A 20,678-nucleotide genomic window follows, 5' to 3' on the forward strand; every position below is an offset into this window, starting at 1 on the left:
CGGGTGCGGCCGCGCGCCCGCCCCTCCTCGATGCCCGCCCGCTCGCTCGCGCGCCATGACTGTGGGACGTGGTGCGGGGAGGAGGGACGGCAGCCGGGGGCCGCCCGGGGCTGCTCGGCATTGGTGCGGAAACCCGAGCCCGAGCGCTCCCTCGCGCTGTCTCCTCCTCCTGCTCTGCGGGGGAAACCGCTGCACCCAAAAGGAGAGCAGCTGCGAGCCGGGGGGCAGGGCGCGCGCTGCGAGGCGGGCTAGCCCGGGTTCGAACCCCGGTGGCGCAAGGAGCGGGGACAGCGCCTAGGTCCTACCCAGGCCGGGGGTCTAGAGCCCAGCCCGCGACCCCGACGTCTCCCAGCGGGAGCCCCAAGAGTTGAGCTAAACCGATCACTCGTGCCGGCTGGAGGCGTCGATCGCATGCAAGGCAGCGAGTATTTTTTTTTTTTTTTCTTTTTTGCACGAGGGAAAGTTACACCATTCTGTTTTCAGGGTGCAGGATCATTGCGCCCCACCCCCCAAATTCGCGCAGGATAAGCAAGCTGCTCCGGCGCTCCAGATCTCCGACACTGTCCCCCACCCCACCCTGCCCCCACTCGGTCTCCGGGTGTGGACAGGGCGGGGGAAGGCGATACGGGAGCTTAGAGCATGAGGTCATGGGCGGAGGAGGCTGCAGCCCTCGGCGGCCGAGGAGGGGTTTGTGTGTTTTGAGGGGTACCGGCTTTCCATCTTCTCCAGGGAGAAGCCCTCCCGCCTAGTCCTGCCAATTCTGGGGCGCCTGGACCAGGGAGCCCCCCGAAAGAGGAGGGGGCACCGCACTCATTGAGGGTCTGGCCAGTGCCCAGCCCTTGACGGAGCCCTGCCCCAAATGAAAGAAAGCCGGGGAACAGCGCGCAGGGTCGCTTCAGATCCTCGGTCATCTTCTGCAGCAGCCTCCACGGGGTCTTTCTGCCTCACCTAATTGCTCACCTTTAATCCCCCAAGCCCTCTCCGTGCTCTTAGAATAAAGTGCGTCCGAAGCCCTGCGTGGTATCGCCTCTGCGGACCTCTGCACTGCTCCCCCTCGTGCGCTGCAAGCTTTCTTTGTTGAGAGGGTTCGGGCTCCACACCCTTCCCCTACCACCTCTCACTAACTCCTGCTGGACCTTCAGGGTGTGACTCAGCTGTCACTCCCAGAAGCGTTTCTGCGTGCACACCCTCATCTCTAACTCCCTTAGGGGAAAAAGACCCACCCTCGTACTCCTGGCAGCGAGGCGGTGGCCGGAGCTGCCCTTTTCGAAGCCGAGGAGTAACAGCCGAGTTTGAGCGCCACCTCTGCCCAAGGGCCTGAGCACCTGAAAGGGAGTTGGCTTAGACAGAGCCTTAAACGCCGTTTCCTCTAAGGACCTGGGGAAAGCAGTACACCCGCTCCCCCCAGCACACACCCACACTCGCTAATGCCTAACCCGAGGAGGAGAGGGCTTTTAATCTAGCTCCTCCCTGGGACAGATAAGGAACCTGAGTAGATAAGGAATCTGAGGCTCAGAGAGGAAGTCAATTGCCCCGGGCCAATGCAGAAATTTACATCCTGGTCGTAGGGCGTCCAAACCGGAAGCTGCAGAGGATTTGAGATTTGGTTCCCCAGCTACAGCTCCTACACAGCCCGAGACACTTAGTCACCTTCAAAGCACCCGCCTACACGTTTAGACCCGTGGGTTCATTGCCAACAGAGAGGTAAGGTAAGTCGACCAGTTAGCGTAGGCTCTGACCTTGGGCTGCTTAACATCACCTGGTTCAGTTTCTTTGCCTGTGAAGTGGGATTGGTGGTATCTACAGGGTGATAGTGTTATTGGGAGATTTCAATTGGTTAATATTTATAGGCCTTAGAGCAGGTAGCTAGGCAAGCTCTTGATTATTTGTGAATGGAGTCATGTGTCTCCCCACCCACTTTCCCAGCACTCCAGAAAAGTGAGGTGCCTGCCCCGAGTCTTAACCGATTTGAGCAAGAATTATTTGTGGCCTAAAAGCCTGGGGACGTGCTGATAAATGCACAGATAATACAGAGACCTCATTTAGCCAATAAAATCAACTTTCAACTCTGGAAGACAATCCAAAGGGTGAGGAATGTAGTTCTGTGTACCCTGGTTCTGAACATTGAGAAAGAGGGTCAAAGGGAGGATGGCTGAGATTAAAATATTACTTTGCATCTCTGAAACACTAATCAGGCTGATACAGTCCCAGTCCTGAGACAAAACCCACACAACATGGTTGCCACTCTCCTAGGGCTCCACAAAATGTGAGGGGTTATTATCATCCGTAGATCTGGAGCTTCCCATTGCTGGCACCTTCCCTTCACTAAGCCCTTTTTAAATTTTATTTTCATTTTGAGATAGGATCTCATCACTGAATTGCCCAGGCTGGGCAAGGATTTGTGAGCCTCCTGCCTCAGCCTCCCAGAATGATGGGATTACGGATGTACACCACCACATACAGCTAGTAAAAGACTTTTTGAAAATATAATTTTATTTTTGGAATAGGCTTAATGCATTTGAGTGGTTTCGGATTCAAATCAACAACAAAAAGTCTCCTCCCACTCTGTCACCCGCCCCATTTTTCCCTCTATGGTGGCACTGAGGATTAGCAGTCCGAAGACTGTTCTACTCTTTGACCTGAGGCCTTGTGGGAGCTCCCTGGGTGCCTAGTTAACTCCTTATGTCCAAAGCTCCTTTCTCCAATCCAAGAAGAGCCGCCAAGCTGCTCCTACCCGACTCCTCAGCTCATTCTAACAGGCTTCACACACAAGGCGGAGCCCCAGTGTCAAAGTAGATGGTTAAACACACGGAGCTTCTTTCTCCTCCCCCACACTAGTAATCGCTAACATCCTCTAAATGCGTTCCGTGTGCCAGGCACGGTGCTACATGCTTAACGCAAATTCTCTGGTTTAATCTGCCTCCTAAGGTCACTATCCTTGCTCTAGAGAGACACAGGCAGAAAGGACGTTTCAGAGATTGCACAACTTGCACCAATTTGCAACCAGTCCAACCTGAACCCAAATCCTCGCTCTTAAATACTTGGCATTCTTGTTTTTCGCTCTCTGTCTCTCTCCACTTTTTCTCTCTGTACTTCCTTTCAAAAGTACACAAAAAAGATCTTAAAAGCATGCCGTGCCTCTGCAATGATTACGGGTAACTGGACATCTGTCCCCAAAAGCGCCACCTTTAGGTTATATTTTACCAAACTGAGACCAATCCAAGATGGATTTGAAAAGCCTGTTTTTTCTCCACATGTACGTGGAAGGATAGAAAAGACAAGGCCTCAAACTTAGTTGTATAATAAGAAGGGAATATGAAGAAAGGTCCCATCTAGCAATCTATAGCCTTTCTCTTTTCCCCTCAACTCTTACTGGTTATGAGTTTTTGCGTTCATTCTTGAGTGCTTGACCCTGTCACATCTCTGCAGCAAGGAAAAATCATAGTAGGTAGCAGAAGATGTGCCACTTCCAAAATGCCCAGAACCAGAGTCAGAGGCACTGGGTAAAATTCTCCTCTCCGCATCTCACCACTTCTGCCCTGTCCAGAACTGTGGCTGTAGGCCAGGTGTAGTGGTGCACGCCTATAATCCCAGCACTCAGGAGGCTGAGGCAGGAGGACCGTTGTGAGCTCGAGATCAGCCTGGGCACAAAGTGAGCTCAAGGCCAGTCTGAACTGCATAGCAAGACCCTGTCTCAAAAAGACAAAAAAAAAAGCAAATCAGAACTGTGACTCTCAGTCTCGCCTTTTGCACCTTGGATGAGAGACCTCTCGGGCCCCTTCCAGCTTCCAGCCTGGCCAGGCCACTGTGCTTCCTATCTCAGGAACAGATCAGAGCTGGATGGAAATGGAAATGTATCCAATTCATATCCAAAGGAAATGTTTGGGGCCTCGTGAGCATTCATGTATTGTTCTGGGGTAATTTTTCTACGCACTGGATTTGAACAGCTGGAATTATTTTTACATGTGACACCCCCCCCCCCCCGCGCCTCCTCTTTTGATTGGAGATTGAACCCACGGCCTTCACATTGAGCTACATCCCCAGGCTTTTTTCTTTTCTTTCTTTTTTTCTTTTTGAGACAGGGTCTCACTAAGTCACTAAGTGGCCCAGGCTGGTCTTGAGCTTTCTATCCTCTTGCTCTGCCTCCCAGATTGCTGAGATCACAGGCATGACTCTGTTTACAAATGGAAATTTCTACTGTTTGAGAGAAAAGTTACATTGAGGGAAAAGATAAGAGTGTATTTGGGGGCTGGGGATTTAGCTCAGCGGCAAAAAGCGCCTGCCTGGCAAGCGCAAGGTCGTGAGTTCGGTTCCCGGTACTGGAGAAAAACCAAAAAAAAAAAAAAAAAAAAGAGTGTATTTGGTAACTTTTCAAAGATAAGAACACTTCTATATGTTTTTCTTTATGCTACAGGTAGAGCTTTTTATTCTTACTTAATTATTTAGGTTCAGGGTTTTGCTTTTTAAAAAGTTCAGGCTGGCCTCAAACTCACTATGTAGCCCAGGCTGGCCTCACACTGGCAGTGATTTTCCTGCTCCAGCCTCCCAAATGGTGGGATTGTCGGTATTTACCACCATACCTGGCTGAGCTTTTTAAATGCTGAGGCATAGAAAAACAGAGAAAGAAAAATACACCTCCCTTCCACTGTATCTGTGGATGCTGGGACAGCGCTGATGAGGGGGCACAGAAGCGCAATGTGTGTGTTACGAGGCAGAGAAAGCATGGAAACCGTAGGGTTGTGGATGTTCCTCAGACACTTGGCTCTTTACCATCCCCGAATCTGTAATGACCAAAGAAACGAAAACAAAACACAGCACATCCAAGTTTGTGGAACTCCCATTTGACAACCAATAAGGCAGCACAATGTACAGCGAGTTGGCCACCCCCAAGACTGTTAAGGATGGTGTTAAGAGAGGCCTTGCTCAAGACAGGAGGCCTAACTGGTGTTTGTTTAGTAACATAAGAGATGGCTATCTCTGTCCTAGGCCAGTTTTTAGGCTGAGAAAAAAATAGGAGAAGCTTCTCAGTTTAAGTCATATTTCACACACAGGATATTTGATAGATTCTATATTAAATGGTTAATGCTTATTCTGCCCTCTTCCCCGCCCCTGTAACCAACCATTAATCTTATCTCTTTCTCTGTATTTGTCTGTTTGAGATATTTCATATAAATGGGATCATACAGTATGTGACATTTTATGTCTCACATCAACTCTTAGCACAATGTCTTTCAAAGTTCAGCCATCTTAAAGTATGTATTAGTACTTAGTCCTTTTCTTGGCTAAATAATATTTCATTGTGTGGATTATATAATATTATCAGTATAGATATAAGATATTTATCAGCTGATGGACATTTGAGTTGTTGATGTCTTTGGCAACTGTGAATAATACGTCCTTGAACATTCATATACAAATTTTTATTTAAATATATGTCCTCAATTTTAGGGGTTATATACCTAGTGGCATTGGTGGGTTATATTGTAATTCTATGCTTAACTTTTTGGAAAACTGCCAAACTGTTTACATATAATCTTTTTAAAGAAACTCACTATTTGAAATCTTTCTAGAAGTACTTGTTTACAACCAACTGATATTGTACCTAGATAATTAACCCGTTCTTATTTGCAAAATAAAACAAAGTCCGAAAAATTTCTGTGTGAAAAAATACTCTAGTTAGCAATTGGCTTCAGGACTTTGGTTTTGTTGGTTTTTTGAGACAGTAGCCCAGGCTGCCCTTGAACTCCTGGTCCTCCTGCCTCAGCTTCCTGAGTGCTGGAATTACAAACACCACCACACCCCAGTTTGATTTAAGTTCTTAAAATTTATTTCTCATATTAGTTTGTAAAAGTAATGCATGCTCAGTAGGGAATTTAAAAAAAAAAAAAAAACACTGAGATGTAGAGAGAATAAAATACACATCACTTTGAACCCCATGTGAGTCCCATACATGTACTTTCTTTAAACAAAAATGGAGCCAGAGTACTCAATGGACCCAGGCTGATAGAGAATGAAATTAAGTTGATGAAGGAAAGCAATACACTAACCCTCTGAATACTAACCATTTCTCTTTAGCCTTCCAGTTCTGCCTGTTCCTCTAACAACCTGAAGCAGGATTTTGTTCATGCTTTGTAGTTAGGCAGGGTAACATTTACGCCCTGACATCCCGTTACTGAGCCTGGGTATATGAGTGTGCTTTGTGTTTGACTTTTTTCCTTGGCATTATTTTTGTTTATCTATTTACATGACTTTAAAATATTTGTTTTCTCCTCTAGAATTAAATAGGGATGGCAAGCGCAAGGTCGTGAGTTCGGTTCCCGGTACCGGAGAAAAACCAAAAAAAAAAAAAAAAAAATAGGGAGCACAACATTTTGGCAAATTCTATTTTTCCAGTGGAATCAGAGCTCCTGCCTAGGTATGACCTTTCTTTTCTTTATTTTAAATGAACATGTAGTAAAACCGACATTTGGATATGTGGCTGTGTGTGTAGTTTTTGTGAAAACATCACAATCAGGATACATACAGTTGTATCACCTTCCCCAAATTCCTTTGTTTCTTTGAGATTTTGTCTTGTCTTGTTGAGACTTGGTCTCGCTGTGTAGCTCAGGCTGAGCTTAGCCCAGGCCAGCCTCAAATTTGCTGTGATCCTGCTGCTTCAGCCTCCCTAGTGCTGGGATTACAGGTATATGCCACCACACCCAGCATCTTTTCTCTCTCTCTTTCTTTCTTTCTTTCTTTCTTTCTTTCTTTCTTTCTTTCTTTCTTTCTTTTTTTCTTTCTGACAGTCTTTTTTTCCTAATGTAAGCATTTATTTTTTAATTTAAATTTTTTTTTTTGGTACCAGGAATCGAACTCAGGACCTTACACTTGCCAGGCAGGTGCTTGTGCTGCTGAGCTATATCTGTGGCTGTAAGCATTTTAATACTATAAATGTCCCTTTAAGTACTTCGCTTAGCCTATCCCTGCTGCTCTAACAAAATGTCTTTGACTGGATGATTTATTTTAAAAATAGAAACTGATTTCTTATAGTCTTGCAAGCTGGCTGCAAGCCTATGATCAAGGTGCTAGCAGATTTGATACCTAGGAAGGACTTGCTCTGCTCACAAGGTGGCAAAATGGTACCTACTCCATGTATGTGTTCCTGGTTGGAAAAAGGCAAAAGGGGAAGGGAAAGGTGAACTCACATCCTTGCACCTCCTGCCTGTATCCCCGTACTGAGGATTGAACTCAGGACTTTGACCCTGAGCTGCAGCCTCAGTCTCTTTTAATGTATTTATTTATTTTTGCAACAGGGTCTGTAATGGCACAAATCCCATCTACCAGCGCAGAGGACCCTGGTGGCCCCTCAGTACCATTCCCTCAGAGTATGAGTCCCAACAGAGGAATTTAGAGTCACACGTTCACCCTAACCATAGTGTCTTACCCCTGGTGGCCAAAATTCATGGCTTCCTCACGTACAAAATGCATTCATCCTGTCCCACCAGCCCCAGAGGTCTGAATCCATTCCAGCATCAACTCTAAATTGAAGTCCAAAGTCCCACCAAGATTTCATCTAAACTGGACATGGCTGAGGCTCAAGGCAGGACTCACTGTGAGCCTGTGAAGCCCAGCGAGGAATGAACTCCCAAAATACAAGGGCAGGCCAGGCACAGGCTGGGCATTCCCATTCCAAAGGCCAAAACAGACTAGCAGAAACAGCTAATGCAAATAACGATATGCCATGTACAGGAACCTAACCTCAACTAATGCAAACTTTATATGCCATGCTGTGGGCTAAGATTGATAATATCAACAAGAATCAGGCCTGGGGAGATAGTTCAATGGCACAGTTCCTGCCTGGCAAGGGCAAGGTCCTGAGTTCCATTCTTGGTACTAAAAATAACAAGAATGAAAAATGGGAGACAGAAATTGGAGGGGGAGGGAAGATGAAGGGGATTTAAAAAAAAAAAAAAAACTGTGGTATGTACATGTAACCACTCTCCAAGACACCTGTAAACTGCACAAACTGCAAACATGTACTAATAAAATAAAAAGTAAATTTAATAAGAAAGAGCTACTGCATCCTAAGGAAATCCAAAACTGACAGGCCAAACAATGTTAGATCTTGGAATTTAAAAGTAATCTCTGACTCCGTGTCTTGCCTTCATGACCCAGTGGGGTGCAGACTGGGACCCCAAGGCTCAGTCTATGTGGCAGCTCTCCCCAGCTGATGTCTCAGCCTATAACCCTCTAGGACAGATCGCACCCTGCTGGCACCACAGTTCTTGGGTCTGTTTTTCTTTTCTTTTTTTCCTTACAAAATTATACTTAGAGTTACTTTTTTTGTTTTGTGGGGGTTTCTGTTTTTGTTTTTGTTTTGAGACAAGGTCTCACTATGTAATGCAGGCTGGCCTTGAACTCACTTATGTAGCCCAGGCGGGCCTTGAACTCACAGCGATCCTCCTGCCTCAGCCTCCTGAGTGCTAGGATTACACTTGCGCACCACCATGCTGCACAAGGAGCTATACTTAGAACTAGAAAGTTAGGTACAGCTGTTTGGGAGGAAGGACTATTTAACCCAGGAACTAGATTCATTTGGTAGTGTATCTACCGGCACTGTGCAGGGGTAACAAATCTGACAAGAGAAGGGTGAAGTTTTTACTGTGTTCACCTCCACTGCACAGGAATTTTAAAAATCTGCGAAAGTAAAAAGAAATCACCCGATGGATAGCATGAGAATATTTTTTAAGTGGTACCTGTGCTTTGGGCTTGTTTTTTTTCTTAGTATTTTTTAAACAGCTTTATAGAAGTATAATTGACGTACAATAAACCGTTGGCGGGATTTTGAAATAAGCACACGCCTGTAAAAACATCAAATCAAGGTAACGAATAACTCCATCCCCCAAACTCCACTGTCCCTGTCATCCTCCTGCCCTCTGAGCCCCTCTCCGTTCTCCCCCAACTTTTTCCTCTATTTTATGTGTTTAGTTGTTCAAGGCAGAAAGCCAGATCTAGTTTCTGTTGTCCTGAGCTTTTTAGCCCGGAGAAAAACATTAACAATGTAAGCGTAAAAGAAGGAAGAGACGCTCCAGGTCGAGCAAGTTTGTGAGCAGAGAACCTGGAAGGCTGACGTTTTCCCCAGAGAACTCCCGGATCTTAGAGGCAGGGGTTGGGGACACAGCTAACCGTGGAGTGTCCAGAGGTGTCTTTCTTGGCAAACTCCTACGTACATTTTTGGGGTGGTTGTCATCGCCAGTGCAGAAACCCTATCAACGCAGAAAAAGACAGGCTTTCCTGCTGTACTCGCCTCGTCGGAAGCCCACAGTGAAATTAATTTTGGTTTCTATTTATGTCTTTCGGCCGCAGTCTGACAGAGGTGTGAGGCGCTGTTATGCTGAGTGTGTGCTTGCGCCCGAGCAAAGTTTCCAAATGAATGCGGTCATTGTGCAGTTCCTCACTTCGCTTAGTCAACGGTGCCCCGGAACACCTGCCCTGCTCGCGGGAGCCCGGTGGGGGCCGCAGACCCTCGCCGCGCCTCCCTGCTCCTCTCCGGGAGAGGCTCAGCTGGCCCGGGGGGCTGCGTTCTGCTCTCAAAGCCGCCGTATGACGCTTGCTCATTGTCCATTTCTTTACCTCAGCCCCCGGTGCTCAAAAAGAATTTGTTAAATAAAAAGTAAAAAAGCCCCATACAGATGCATCAATTTTAAAAATTATTTTATGCTGGAATATTACTCATCAGGATACTTTATAGAAGAGATCATGAATACCTACCATATCTAGCAAATTAAACCTGGACATTTTGCCACATTTCTTTCTGATTTTTTTTTTTTTTTTTTAAGAGAACAAAAGCTTGCAAAGAAACCACGGGCTTCTGGCAAATCCCCTTCCCGATCTCATTCTTTTCGCTTTGTCTCCAGAAATAACCAAGATCATGATGTTGGTATTAATCATTTTTATACACGCTTTGTGCTATTACTCCACATTCGTGTGTCTATAAACAATGTATGATATTGTTCTGCAGATTTTTAAACTATTTAGATGGTCTCACACGCTACACACCCTGCAATTAGCTTTCCTGTATTATTTTAAAGATTTATCACCATGCAGACACAAAGTCGTGATTTATTGTTGTAATTGTTGTGTGATATTCCCGCATCTGAATACACGATATATGAATCTGTTCTTCTATTAATGATATTTAAGGCTTTCCAGTTGATTTAGTTTTTCACTCTAAAAAGCAAGGCTGCACAAACGCGTACATCTTTGTTTGTTTGTTTGGTTTTGTTTTTTTTTTTTCCGGTACCGGGAATTGAACTCACAACTTCACGCTTGCCAGGCAGGCGCTGTGCCGCTGCGCTAAATCCCCAGCCCCTAAACACGCACATCTTTGGGTGCAAGCACATAGTGCTTCTCTAAGATCTATACCTAGGAGTAGATTTCCGGGATGACAGGAGATGAGCATTTCCAATTTTAATAGCTAAAATCAAACTGCTCCCCAAACTGGTTACATCAATTTCTCCACTTTTGTATCCCCATTGTTTGGTACTGCTGGACTTTAAAATGTTCACCAAATTGATGAGCAGGAAATGGTATCTCACTGATGTTATAAATTTTTCATTACCTTCATTTTTTTTGAGACAGGGTCCTTCTATGCAGTTCAGGCTGGCCTTGAGCTCACTTTGTAGCCCAGGCTGGCCTGAAACTCGCAGTAATCCTCTTGTCTCAGCGGCCCTAGTGCCGGGATTACAGGTGTGCACCACCACACCAGGCTTTATTGCCTTAATTTCTATTGAGATTTTTTTTAAAGGTTTTTTTAGGCCATTTAGATTTGACAGACATAAGATTATTTGTACCAAGAGACTAATACCCGCTATCACCATTTCTGAAAGGAGGTTTGTTGTTGGGTTTTTTGTTTTTTGTTTTGTTTTGTTTTTCTCCAGTACCGGGAATCGAACTCACGACCTTGCACTTGCCAGGCAGGCACTGTGCCACTGAGCTAAATCCCCAGCCCCTGAAAGGAGGTTTGGATAAGGAGAAGTGAGGTGGAAGGAGGACGTGAGAAGGGCCCCGCAGAGGTGAGTGAGGGGACCTTAGAGCTCCCCGCCGCAGCTGGCCCTGGCGCTGGTCTCATCCACTTTGTTCCCTTCCCCGCGGCTGGAGTCCCAAGCCCTTGGAAAGACTGCGTTAAAATCTAGACTGAGGAAGGCTTTTTCTGGCCCTGAGGTTATGGGCTCTTTTGATTCAGGACTAGGAAACCAGTGGTTGTTGTGAGAAATGTCTGTCCCTATGAGGGTGTTTGGGAAATTTAGGGGGACTTTTGATTGTCACAATGAGTGGGGGTTGACATTTCTGGCATTAGTGGGCCAGAGCAGGGATGCACTCCTCCTTTCAACATGTGGGACCATCCTCATCAACAAAGAATGTCCCCCGTCCACCTCCACACCACTCCCGAGTCCCGCCGGACAGTTATATGGCAGAAAGCCTACTTATAAAGACTGAGCCTGAAATCTCTGTATTCTGTATAATCAAAGAGGGCTTTGTCACAGGTTTATACTCATTTTTCCAGGAACATAAACTACTATTAAAATGGAGTTGTTTGGGAAGTGTGTGTGTGTTTGTGTGCGTGTATGTGTGTGTGAATGTGTGTGTAGTTTGTTTGTTGTTTTGTTATGTTGATTGTTTTTGCAGTATTAGGGATTGAACGCAGAGCCATTGCACTGAACTACATCTCCAGCCCTTTGTTTTCTTTTATATTTTATTTTGAAACAGAGTTTTACTAAGTCACTATGCAGCTCAGAGTGAGTTTAAACTTGTTATCCTCCTGCCTCAGCCTCCCAGAGTGCAGGGATGATTAAAGGCATGTGTGGCCACGTACGCTCTGAGAGGTTTTCCTTCTGTTCTGTCAAGAACTTAATCAAGAGTGGGTCTATTGGGCTGGGTGAGATGGCACATGCCTGTAATCCCAGCACTCAGGAGGCTGAGGCTGGAGGATTGCCGCAAGTTCAAGGCCAGCCTGGGCTACATAGTGAGTTCAGGGCAGCTGAAACTATATAGTGAGACCCTGTCTCAAAAAAAAAAAAAAAAAAAAGAGTGGGTCACTTTCTGACAAGAATCTGTCACCTCTTGGTCCTGGCCATGGCATTTAGGTCAACAGTACAAGCCACATCCTAGTACATGCAGAGTTGAGGTTACCACCCTCCTAGTGATTCTGCATATACATACAAGCATCTGGCAGCTTTATTAGGGGTCTCACCATAGTCAAGACCGAGAATTTTATATACAGTGGCCACCCTTCTCTGCAAGGGCTATGTCCCCAGACCCAGTAGATGCCAGAAACTGTGCATAGTATTGAACCCTAAGATTCTGTTTTTTCCTAAACATACTTATCTATTGTGAAGTCTAATTTACAGATTAGGCTCCTTAAGAACATTAACAACAGCTAATGAGAAAATAGAGCAATTATACCAGCTGTAAGAAAAATTTTGAGAATGTACCTCCCTGCCTTCTCTCTCTCCCCTACCACAGGGCAGGTAGTGTATACAGGGTGGATACACTGGGTCTTCCTCTGGGGAATGAGGTAGAATGATGTGAGATTTCACTGTACTGCTTGGAATAACACAAAATTTAAAATTTAGGAATTCAGTATTTCTTGGATTTTCCATTAATATTTTTGGACAACAAGTAACTGAAACCACAGAAAGTGAAACTAGGTAAAAGGAGACTACTGGAGTTTAATGATAAACTGCTTTCCTTTATTTTTTTCTCTCTGTTTTCCTCCTCTCTTTCTCTCTTTCTTTCTTATACAGGGCCTCGCTTTGTTGCCCAGGCTGGTCTTAAACTCCTGGATTCAAGTAATTCTGCCTCAGCCTCTCAAATACCTGGGATTACAGGTATATTGCACCACTGTGCCTGGTACTCCTTTTTATTTTGTGCACTATAATCTTTTAAATTTTATAATTTTCATAGTACCACCTTGGCATGGAAATGGGAGAATTAAAAATACTGGTAAAGAGCCAGTGACCTTGATAAGGAAGTTGTTATTAAGAGAGTGAAAAAACAAAACCCTGTTCCCTAAAGGTCACACAGCTGGGAGCTGAGCAGGGAGACCTGTGCACACGGCTGACTGACATCAAAGCCAGACTTGCCATGAGGACCCCTGTTTTCTCCAGACCAGGCCCCACCTGAGGAACAGCCATGACAGCTTATACCTGGTGCACCTGCAATGACATACCATCCCTAAGATCTGCGTGTGTCCCCTTCAGTCCAGTGTGGCCATGAGACAGTGCCGCGGGGTGGCGGCTCCTTCCTGTGAATGGGATGAGGGGATTGAAAAAGGGCTGCATCTGTGTCCAGCTCTCCTGTGCTGTCACCCTGTGCCATGTGAGGACCAGGTGCTCCTCCTGGAGAGGACACAGCATCCACGGCAGCATCTTGGAAGCAGAGTCTGTGTCGTCACCAGACCTTGAGCCTGCTGCACTAGATCTTGGGCTTCCAGAGCTATGAGGAATGAAATCCTGTTCTTTATAAATTACCCAGTCTCAGGTATTTTGTTATAGCAGCACAACATAGACTCAGACATTTAAATGTGTTATATCCACTAACTCTTTGACCCTCCCTACAAGGTGAGCGCTATTATTAGCCCCATTTGCAGATGAGAGAATTAATGCCCAGAGGGGTCAGTGCCCTGTCCATACACACACAGCTAAAGGGTAGCACAGCCGCAATGCTCCTTGACCAGCTGATCCTTTATTAATTTACTGCATCATGTCAGGGACAGTGCAGGGGGCCAGGCAAGCCCAGCGCGAGCATTTGGGCTATAGAAATGGACAAGAATGTCCCCTGATAGCTGCTGAGGCTACTTGGGTCCTCTGCAAATGTATGCAAATTGTGTATTAGCACATTATTCTAGGGAGCAAGTGCATGGGAGAATCCAAAGGCTCTCAAAGGGGTCCCTGACCGCACAAAAGCTGGAACCCCTGGTTCTCAGGGCCTGATGACAGGCAGGAGAGAGGCTCTCAACCTCTGCTCGGCACTGGGGTCTCAGGGCCTGGAATTCCCGGTGCCCTCAAGGCTGCGCGGCCCCTTGCGCTCATCGGCTTCTCCCTTTCAGGCGTCGCTTCATTTCAGTTTGCTCAGAAGCGGCACCAAACGTCACTGCTGTGAGTCGGGTTTTCCATGAGCTCAGCTGTTCAGCTGCATGCGGAGAACGGGAAGGCACCAGCGCGGGGAACAGGGGCTGAAGACCCTTGCAAGGGCAGGAAGCAGACCTGAGAGTTCTCGAGGTTTCTCTGCCCTGACAATCTGTCTTAGCTGTTTTGGGGGGTTTTGTTTTGTTTTGCTTTGTTTACACTGCTGAGACAAAAACACCTGACACAACTTTTTTGTTTGTTTGTTTGTTTTTTGTTTTGGGTTTTTTTTTGCTGGTATGGGGAACCAAACTCACGACCTTGCGCTTGCCGGGCAGGCGCTGTGCCCCTGAGCTAAATCCCCAGCCCCACTCACAGCTTAAAGGAGACAGCATTCTACTTTGGCTCACAGCCTGTGGAGGTTTCAGTCCAGCCGGCTGGCTCCAAGGCAGGGCGGCGTGGCCGAAGGCATCTCAGAGAAGAAACAGCCCATGGCAGGGCAGGCAGGAGGCAGCAAGAGAGCCTCCCTCCTCCCTTCGCCTTATAGTTCATCCGGGCTACAAGCCTATTGATGGATGCCACCCACACCCAGGGTAGGGCTTACATTATCCAAACCCAGAACTGTGCTAAACCAACTTAGTTATCAGACACCCTTAATCCCAGGACCACACACCCCAGATGCAGCCACCTGCAAAAAGTCTCACCCCTGAGCACACGAGTCTTTGGAAGGACCCTCTAAGGAGTTGGGACGGCGCAGCCCACGCGGCCGTCTCAGGGTCTGCTGTGCACGGGCGGCTTCTGAGGGAGACGCTGTCCTCGTCCCAGCCCGAAGGCCCTGGGAGGCCACCTCAAGCTTTGCTGGCAGTGCCTGCGCGTACCAGGGCTATCAATGTCATGCGCCCGCTGCTTCAGCCTCCAGCTCTGCTCCCGCTTGGTTTCACATCAGTCCGCAGCCAGGGATCAATCCTCAGTCCACGAGGGCAGGGTCGGTGAGGACGCGCCCCAGCTTCTTGCCTTGCCTGGGCAGGTCTGAGGTGTGTCTCATGGGGTCTCTGAAAAGCTCCTCTGGGCAGTAGCCAGCCTGGTGATGAGCCCTTCATCAGCGTCTCCAGTGTCCACGTGTCAACCCCCCATCCTTTACTGTGCTTCCTGAGGTCGCTATTGAAATATTTTATTATTTATTTATTTATTTATTTATTTATTTATTTATTTATTTTGTCATTTTGAGGTAGAGTCTATGCAATTCAGGCTGGCCTTGAGCTCACTTTGTAGCTCAGGCTGGTCTAGAACTCGCAATGATCCTCCTGCCTCAGCCTCCCAAATGCTGGGATTACAGGCCTGCGCCACCACACCCGGCTCACGATTGAGATAAATTATGCATGTCCAGGTCCTTGTGTGAAGGTTCTGTGTTAGGGGACCCCAAACTCAGACAACGCCCCCAGGGAGGTGATACACCCAGACAGACTCCCGCAGACTCTGTGTGGTGTCCTTCCAGGTGCCATGACCTTTATGGATGAATCTAACGTCCTTCTGATAACAGCCAGGAAGAGCATGGGTCCAAAGCCTTAAGTGGGAAATTCTATCTGACATTGAAAGAGCTGCATCCAGCGAGATCTCTATCATGGCGGACTCAAGGGGAAAAATTCCAGAAAGTCAACTTCTAAACGGGCCTTAGAAGAACAAACTTGCACAACTGGGCCTCCACGGGAGGCTGCGCTTTATGCCGTACACAAGGGAGAAAGTGGATTTGAATTCTGCCCACCAAACTGTGTACCCACATGAAAGGCCTAGGCTTTAAAATTTTATATAAAAGAGGTCCCTCATCCAGCTACCCCGTCTCCACCGGCTCTCAACAACAACAAAAATTAGGTAGGTTTCATCTTCTGCTCCAACATATCATTGCCAGCAACGTATTCTTTATAACCGATCTTGAATAAAAGCAACCTGAAGGCCTGGGCTGCTTGTTGTAATGGAATTTTCCACATGTGAAAAAGTCAGCACGACTTGTATTATTAATGGACTTTTATCCTTTTTTTCCACCAAGTTGACAGTTTTAGTGTCATGTTGGTACGATTTATTCTACTAAATGATTACAATACTCTGTGGCACAACTCTATCTTCCTTGTCTACACTGCCGATGTTTGTATCTTTGCCGTGTTTGTCCAGGCTTTAATGAGATTTGAACCTGCTTGCGTTGTGTTGAATTCGATTAACACACCGCCCCCACCCCCGTCGCCAGGGTCTCCCCTCCAGTCTTTGAGTGGAGCGGGCCCTGGTTATTTGGGCAAATGGGTGGTTATCCTCAGCAATAAAAATGAGCAAATAATGTGAAAGCACCCATACCTCAAAAAGCAGAGAGTGACCTCTATTTGACCTTGAGGTTGAAGCCAGCCAAGAGGAAAGTTCCCCAACAGACAAAACAAGCTGCGAGGCAGGGAGCGGGAGGAGAAGATTGCTTACTTTCTGATTACTTTGTTTAAACCAACCTCCTCTCCGGTTTATAATCCTTTACGGCAGCATATTAAGAGGGGGCAGCTTAAGATCTGTTTAGATCAGGGAAGAATCGTGAAATAAACAATTAATAGTTACGAAAGGGACCCAGAACCCTCTATTCGCTCCCCCTCCCCCAATTCAATGAATGAATAATGGCCTTGGGCGTGGCCCTAGGCTTCCCGAGCATTTATTTTTATTACCATCGGCTCTGTTCACGCCTTCCAGTCTTGTGGCATTTTGGGAAATCCACAATTAGGACAACTTGCTGGAATGAGTTTTGCAATCATTTCAGCGGGTGTGAATCAGCTAACAAATACAGGAATGTCCATTCCAGCAGAAGGGAAGCAAATTCAGGATGTACTTTTTATCCTGGCAGAGAGGACTTGGAATTTTTGTCTGGAGTGACTTTTTAAAATCAGTTAGCAATCCTTTCTCTCAGCCTAAGACTCTTCCACCCCAGCCCAACGTGTCATCCTACTGATCGCTTTTTGCTTGCCTGGGGCTGATCCCAGCTCCTCTTGCCCAGATCCCCTCCAAAGCTGCTTCTGTGTGGGAATCCTATTCACCCTCAAAGAGGAATTCAAATCCCCTTCTTAGGAAGCTTTCGCAGACTACGCTGGCCCCTTTCCTTCCTCTTCCAAGCTCCTCTGCAACCCGCTGCTTCCACTTCCCAAAATACTGTGATCTTTTCAAGCCTCTAAGTTCTTATTTCCCCAGGTAGACTCTAACTTCCTAAGGCAAAGATTATTATTTTTATTGGTATATATTTGTGATACACAGTAATTACATTCATTTCAGAGAATTGGTATATATTGATATCACATCTTAAAACATTTTTACTTCCCTCATCCCTCCTGGAGTTCCACTCTCCTCCCACCTCCGACCCCGTTCCATTTCTACAAAGTTTATCTCCCTGTTTCCTATCTTCTCTTTTATTTTGCTCTTTGTTTACATTTTGAGTTTCTTGTACAAGAGAAACGATGAGCCATTTAACCATCTGGGACTGATTTATTTCATTATGTCCTCAGGATGCATCCATTTTCCTACAAATGACTCAAGTTTATCCTTTTTAGGGCTGAGTAGTACTCCACTGTGTATGTATACATTTTTTATCCATTCATCTGTAAGGCAGAAGTACAAGTAACACATTCCTCTGCACTGCTTAGTAACGGAACCCCAGTTAATCAGATTGGCAATCAATCACAGAAGAACTGCACTTTCTCACTTGTCAAATATGGCAGTATGGTTGAATTCTGATCAGTAAGACATCAGGAGAGATGTTTTTCTGGAACTTATTCAGCTGGAAGTCTGGACAACTTGTCCTGTCCTCTGTCTGCCTGTCTTCTGCCTGGGGTGAAGAGGGGATAGCTAGAGCTGGGAAAGCCCGTCTCGGGACTATGAGATGACCTTCAGCTAAGGGTAATGAAGTAGAAAGGTAAAAGAAAGTCAGCATCCAATGACTCTATGCAGCTACTATTCCATCCCTGAACTATCTCCTCTAGACCTCTATCCTGTTTTAAAAAAAAAAAAATTGTTTTTTACAGTACTGGAGATTGAGCCCAGGCTTTTCACACAGAGCTACATCCCCAGACCATTTTTCACTTTTTATTTCTGAGACAGCGTTTTACTAAGTACTAAATTGCCCAGGCTGGGCTCAGACCTGCAATCCGGCCTCAGCCTCCCAGGGTGCTGGGATTACAGGCATGTGCTGCCATATCTGGCTAAAAAAGTAAACCTTTTAAATTTACACCTTTGCTGTTTCATACAGTGAAATCCACATCTTCTCCCGGGCATGGCTTCTAAAGGACAGATCAGCATCTCAATCATTATATCCCCAGCAGCGCCTGACACGGTACGTGCTAAATTCTAAACAGCTAATTTGTTAAAACTTGGAATATTTTCCTTCTGGTCCATGAGAGGGCTCATCCTGGTTAATAATAGAATTCCCCTTTTTTTCAAATTATGCCCGTTGATCTTATGTCCCAATTGCAAAAGCTGATACTCTTACTTTTTTGAAATCTAGAAAAAGTGCCACAAGCTCTCCCATCGTGGTTGATTTGGAAAGAATCCCGAAGCTTCTGCCACCCAAAGCAGGAACAGAAGGAAACCAACCCTGATGGTCACAGCTCCCTGAAGCATGGAGACAGGGTGATATTGAAAGACGGCAGCTCAACCTCTAATCTCCTAAATGCCAGCTACACATCCGCTCCTTAGTGCCAGGGTGAAAACGGTGGGTTCTGACTCCTCTGCCTTCCAGATCTGTGAATGACTTCCACCGGCAGAACCCTTCTGGAGAAAGATCTGGCAAAGTGTAGTTCTTACACTTCTAACGAACACACCAGTTAGGACGCCTCTTTGCCTAATGATAAAAGTAACCCGAATTTAGATTAGGTTACTAATTCCTAATTAGGAAAACTAATTCCTGGGGCTGGGGATTTAGCTCAGCGGCAAAGTGCCTGCCTGGCAAGCGCAAGGTCATGAGTTCGATTCCTGATACCGGGAGAAAAGACAAAACAAAACAAAACAAAACAATTCCTAATTCAGGAAAGGCATCGGTTCTCATAGCTAAAATTCTAGTTCTGCTGTTTGTTTATTTATTTGGTCTTTTTTGAGATAGGGTCTCATTATGCAGTTGAGGCTGGCCTTGAGCTCACTTTGTAGCCCAGGTTGGTCTCGAACTCACAACGATCCTCCTGCCTCAGCCTCCCGAGTGGTGGGATTACAGGCATGTGCCACCATACCCAGCTCTAGATCTATTGTTTCCCTGCACTTCTTTTGATACTGAGTTTAAAGTGTTCTAGGTCTTTCCCCATTCCCAACTCCTGGAAAAGTTTATCTCCAGGCCCCAGAATGATTGCAGCACGTCTGTGTCTCCAGCAATTTCTTTTTTTTGTTTTTGTTTTTTTTCCAGTATCAGGAATCGAACTCATGACCTTGCACTTGCCAGGCAGGCGCTGTGCCGCTGAGCTAAATCCCCAGCCCCATCCAGCAATTTCTTATCAAATGTAAAACCCACTTACATGCCTCAGTCATTCATTCACAAGTCCAACACAGAAGTTCTGGAAACCAAAGGGTTTTTCCTTAGTTTGATACAAACACCGAACTGACCTGACCTGACCATTGTAAGACTATTTATCATATATATGCATTCTACTTAGGGTGATAGCCACAGGTTTTTCCACAGAACAATTGTTTGATGACAGGGAATTTCCCCACCTCTCAGAGGGTACCGTGTACTAGTTGGCATAATGGTTTCATAAGTTTATAGTGGAGAGGACAGATTCCTGTTGCCTGGTGACATTGCTTCTCTTACTATTTGTGATATTCATTTTTATTACCGTATATGCGATGCAGATCTTGTCTTCTAGCCCGTGATTTCTTTTCATTTTGGCTTTGGTGGGTTTTACAAGAATAAGGTTTTTATTTGTAAGTAGTACTCTTTCCTGTAAGGCTTTTGGGGTGTGGTGTACGAGTGTGCTTTACTTTAGAAAATTTTTTCTAACCCTGGGTTGTAAACATTTGCCTATATTTTTTCCGTATGAGTATGTGTGCATGTTCGTGTGTGAGTGCATGTGTGTGCTTCGTATTACAGGCTCTGCCTGCCTCAGTGGTCATAAATATTTGCCTGTATTTTCATATTTTATAGCTTTGGAGTTTTTAAAATTTACCCCTTTAATCCATCTGGAATTTATCTTGAGAATAACAAATGGTAGAGATGTAGCTTTCATTTCTCCCAAGCATATAGTATTTATTAATAAATTTATAATACTAAATATTTAACAAATTAATGAATACTGTGTTAATACATAGTATTATTCCAACACTATGCCAATATTATATGCTAATATTCCTTTTTATGAATAGACTGATCTGTTTCTCCATTCTGCCCCCATTAATCTATTATCTATTTTTGCACCCAAGCCATGCAGTTTTAACTCTTAGTATGATAAAATATTTTGATATTTGACATGGCAGTGCTACGCTAATATCTGTTTCTAGTGGAGGAGAAGGCCAGTAACCCTAATACTGTTCTTGCTGAAAAACAAGGAAAATGCTAGACAAAACAGTTTTGTTTCCAAT

General features: G+C 45.6%; 1 long non-coding RNA gene across 2 annotated transcripts; it reads left to right on the plus strand.

The window, feature by feature from the left end:
- The first annotated feature begins 6,345 nt into the window (after positions 1 to 6,345).
- On the plus strand, positions 6,346 to 19,228 carry LOC106149072. 2 transcript variants are annotated; one of them, XR_001235019.1, is made up of 3 exons: positions 6,346 to 6,415; positions 18,367 to 18,450; positions 18,622 to 19,228. It is a non-coding gene; the product is annotated as an uncharacterized LOC106149072 (long non-coding RNA). The 2 variants fall into 2 exon arrangements; XR_001235020.1 differs by lacking the exon at positions 6,346 to 6,415 and adding an exon at positions 15,617 to 15,974.
- The last annotated feature ends 1,450 nt before the right edge of the window (positions 19,229 to 20,678 follow it).

This window comes from Chinchilla lanigera, unplaced genomic scaffold (genome assembly GCF_000276665.1).
Source record: "Chinchilla lanigera isolate Chin_1 unplaced genomic scaffold, ChiLan1.0 scaffold00036, whole genome shotgun sequence".
Taxonomy (NCBI): domain Eukaryota; kingdom Metazoa; phylum Chordata; class Mammalia; order Rodentia; family Chinchillidae; genus Chinchilla; species Chinchilla lanigera.